At 26.8% G+C, this 4209-nt stretch overlaps 1 long non-coding RNA gene across 1 annotated transcript; it reads left to right on the top strand.

Moving 5' to 3' along the window:
• The first annotated feature begins 1614 nt into the window (after positions 1–1614).
• LOC121217724 (uncharacterized) lies at positions 1615–2382 on the top strand. Its single transcript, XR_005913910.1, has 2 exons — positions 1615–1764; positions 2104–2382. It is a non-coding gene; the product is annotated as an uncharacterized lncRNA (long non-coding RNA).
• The last annotated feature ends 1827 nt before the right edge of the window (positions 2383–4209 follow it).

The raw sequence follows: 4209 nt of genomic DNA, 5'->3' as shown, positions 1-4209 counted from the left end.
AATGTGAGCGATAATGATGATGAGAGCAAAAATAAATGAATGAATAAAACGAATAAAATGAAATCATGAATAAGCTAAGAGGTATTCGAAATTAAAAGGAACGAGTAATAAATAAACAATCGCTATGTAAAACTAAAGAAATGACAGTATAGTAATGATAATAGTAATATTAATAGTAATAATACAAATAATGAGTACTTTTTAGAATGGTATATGAAGATTAATATATATGTGCATCTATAAATAAATAAAATATAATGTGAGTGAGGAAAAAAAAGAAAATAAGTATGTTTAAAAAATAATAGGTAAAAAATATAGTAATAGTAATGATAGTATCAAATAATATAATATAATAAGCAACAATAGTGAAAACAACAAGTATAATAATAAATATAATGATATATAAAATAATACTCTATATATAAAATATACATATATATATACATGTATAACGGAGTATATATGTAAATATTAATAACGAGTATAATAGAGGTAAAAATAATTATAACATGTGCATGATATGAAATTAAGAAATATAATATAGTATTAAGAATGTATACGTAGTATAGGTGCTGAGAACAATAATAATAGTAAGAATAACTACATAAATAGATATAGTAATAGTATGTACATAATAGTTAAAAATATATACGTAAGATAATATAAAAAATAAAAGTATAATATGTTGCTAAAGATATATACATAACATATAGAAAAATAGAATATTAAAAAAGATATATATATATACGATACACATATATTATAAATGATAATAATGTTAGAAAACAACTATTAATGATATTACATATATATATATTCATACACATTAAGAATACATGACAAAAGTATGTGCATAGTACATATATAGATATATTAAAAAATATATACATAATATATATATATATAGTGTTTAAAAGAAAAATATACAAAATATAATATTGATATATATATATGCGTAATATGGAGCATAATACATGTATATTAAATATATAGGTGAAATACAATACATTAATAAAATAATATTAAAAACTATTAATAATACTATATAGCATATATATATATATAAGTATTAAGTAAAATAATAAAATATAAAAAAATAACAATGGCAAATTAAATACCTAAATGAAATAAATGAATTAATAATAAATGAATATATAAATAAAAATAAAAAAGGGATTAAAATCAAACTGATTAGGGGTTAAATTGGAATAAAATGAAAGTAGAAGTGAAAACTATAATAAAATAAAAGAACGGGGTAAATTGAAAATATGCGCAAGGTTTGAGGACTATCAGGCAAAATTCCAGCCTCTGGACACGTGTCCGTCATCCGGCGCACATGTGTTAAGGACCGAGATGAAAATTGAGAAGATTTATGTGGTCAAATTTAAAACAAAAGAAGAATAACAAAAGGATTAAATTAAAAGAATAAAAAATATGGAAGGACTATGGGTGTAAATAGCCCAATTAGCGAAAACACGCGGATCCTAGTGGTTCCTGGGTCGGGTCGGACAGGTCATAGGGTCATATGCCAAACGGTGTCGTTTTGGCCTGTGGGAGCAAGGCCTAAAACGGCGTCGTTTCTGAACGTTTATAAAAGTTAAATTTTTTTTAAAATTTTCATTTCACACCACTTTTTTTAAAAAAATTTTGAGAGCTCCTCTCTGCTCTCTCCCTCTGAACTCCGATTAGGGGGTCTGGGCCTCAACCACTGCCGTGCGTTCCGCCTCGCCGGCCACTGTACACGGTGGCCGGAAATCGCCTCAGGTATAATATTTATATTTTTTGCTGTATTTTTTAGTTTATGAATATGTATGTATATGTTATTTTTTACAATATAAACAAAGAAAGATATGTATAAATAGGTCCGAAAAAAAAAAGAAAATAGATAAACCTTGTTTTGAAATCCTTGAACCCCCTTTGATGTTTTTCTTTGCTGCGATTTTATGCTCGTATTTGAATCTAATACTTGTTGATAAAATGACTGCTAAATGCTTGTATCTGTTAAAGAAAAAAAATGCCGACCGTACAATGTTTTTAGATTTGGCTTTAAATAGCCGTTTACATGCTACTTGCTTTCTGTCTACTCTCGTTTAATGCTTGCAGGGGTGCAACTTGGAGGATGGTGGATTTGACGAGGGCGGTGCTGCAGACGTCGGTGGTGGATGGGACAGGGGTCAGGGGCGGCAGCAGCTGATTAGGCTAGGGTTTTTAGTTCTCTCTTTTTTTTTTTCTGTTTTGTGTTTGGGTTGGGCTTCTGTTGGGTTTGGGCTTCTGTTAGGTTTGGGTCTGGGGTCAAACGGCCTTGTACAATAATGTTCGGTTTATTGATTAAAAATGAAAATATATATATAATATAAACAAATTTTAAAAGTTTAAAAATAATTTTTTTATAAAATTCTAAAATATATAATTTTGAATTTTAAAAAGTTCAAATAATATATAAAAATTGAAAATATTATAAAATTTTTAAAAGTATTTAAATTTCAAGTAATTGCAAAAAAAAAACCTTGAAATTTAAATACCTTGTTACAATTTTATAAAAAAAATATATTTAAACCTTTTTTATTTTTTTACGATTTTCTTACATTTTTGTAATGATATTATTAATTTTAACTAATTTTTTCAATTATCGTTTTTGTTTTTGGCAAACTGTATTTTTATACAATTTTTTATAATTTATATGTTTTTCTAGATTTATATATATTTCAGAATTTTTTTATAAATTTATTTTTATATTTTTTAATTTGTATATACATATAATAAATGAAAATATTTATTTTTTTACATAAAGATGTCATGCGGCACTTTGTGATTGGCTATAACTACTTTTTTAACATCTGTCAAAAAATGGACTAAAAAGATATAACAGTCATAATTTAGGTACCAAATTGAGAATTTAAGTGTACTTTATGTACCAAATTGGGAGAAAAAAAGTTTAGATGTCAAAGTAGAAATACGTGTATACTTTAGGAACCAAATCATGAATTAAGCCCTTTTTTCTTGGTACTTGACTGATATTATTAAATTTTGAACTAACAACCAATAGAATAATGACACATATTCTAAATAATAAAACATGTTTAAATTTAAATATATATAAGAATTTATTTTAGTAATTACGATGCATAATCAACCTAGACAAATTTTAATCGAAGCTCATTTTGAATGTGTATTTTAGTAATTTCTATTTTTTATAGATTAAAGAAATAATAAAATAAATGTTATTTTTTACTGACTGAGTTTTAGTTTAATTGACATTGGTACTGTTGTCATGTTAGAAAATGTGAGTTCAAGCTATTGAAATGTGTTTATCCTCCTATTTAAAGGTCAGGGATGGATTATAGTTAATTTTAAACATATATAGAAAAATTTATTTTCTAAAATTAGATCCACGTATTTTAGGGAAAAAATATAAAACAAAGGTAATGCCTATGCAGTAATATCGAAGCCACATTAACAAACATTAATAAAAGCAAAATAAATTAATTTGTGGTAAGTATGTCGTAACCATTTTTTTGAAAAAACGGGAATCGACTTGGATTTTGAAATGAAAACGAAAAACTGCGAGTCGCCACCGATCCTTTTTGACGAGGTGTGATCGGGTCACCTCATAAAAGTGGTTGTTTTTAATAAATAGTTTGATTTATTTAAACAACAATTTTGGTCTACGCAAATCAAGAAAACAGGTTCGGGAGTCGGTTACGCACGAGGAAGGATTAGCACCCTCGATACGCTCAAAATTGGTACCTAGTTGATTAATTAGTGTCTTAGTGTCGAAAATTTAAAAACTTGAAAGAATTTTAAAATACGATCCTTCTTTATAAAAAGCTCAAGTGTTAAAGACCTTCTCGTCTCAAAATATGAAATGTCACATCCAGTAAGTTAGGACACGACATCTTGAATTTTCGAGAGCGAGCTTGCCTTTTATAAATCTGTGTATTTTATTAAAAGGGTATTCGATTATTTAGAATAAACGAGAGAAGTCAAAACCTAGTAAGTTAGGGCACGTTTTCTCGAATTCTCAAACACCGAATATTGCCTTTATTTCGAAACAAAATTCTTATTTCGAGATGACAAATGTCATACCCGGTAAGTTAGGGCACAACACTTCGCATCTTTGAGAATAAGCATTTTTCAAAACTCGGTATAGTGATTTGAAAAAGTATTCTGTTATTTAGGTTAAATGAGAAAAAATCGAAGAGTAAGTTA

This window comes from Gossypium hirsutum, chromosome D05, assembly GCF_007990345.1.
Source record: "Gossypium hirsutum isolate 1008001.06 chromosome D05, Gossypium_hirsutum_v2.1, whole genome shotgun sequence".
NCBI lineage: Eukaryota > Viridiplantae > Streptophyta > Magnoliopsida > Malvales > Malvaceae > Gossypium > Gossypium hirsutum.
This window is presented reverse-complemented; position numbering and strand designations above follow the sequence as displayed.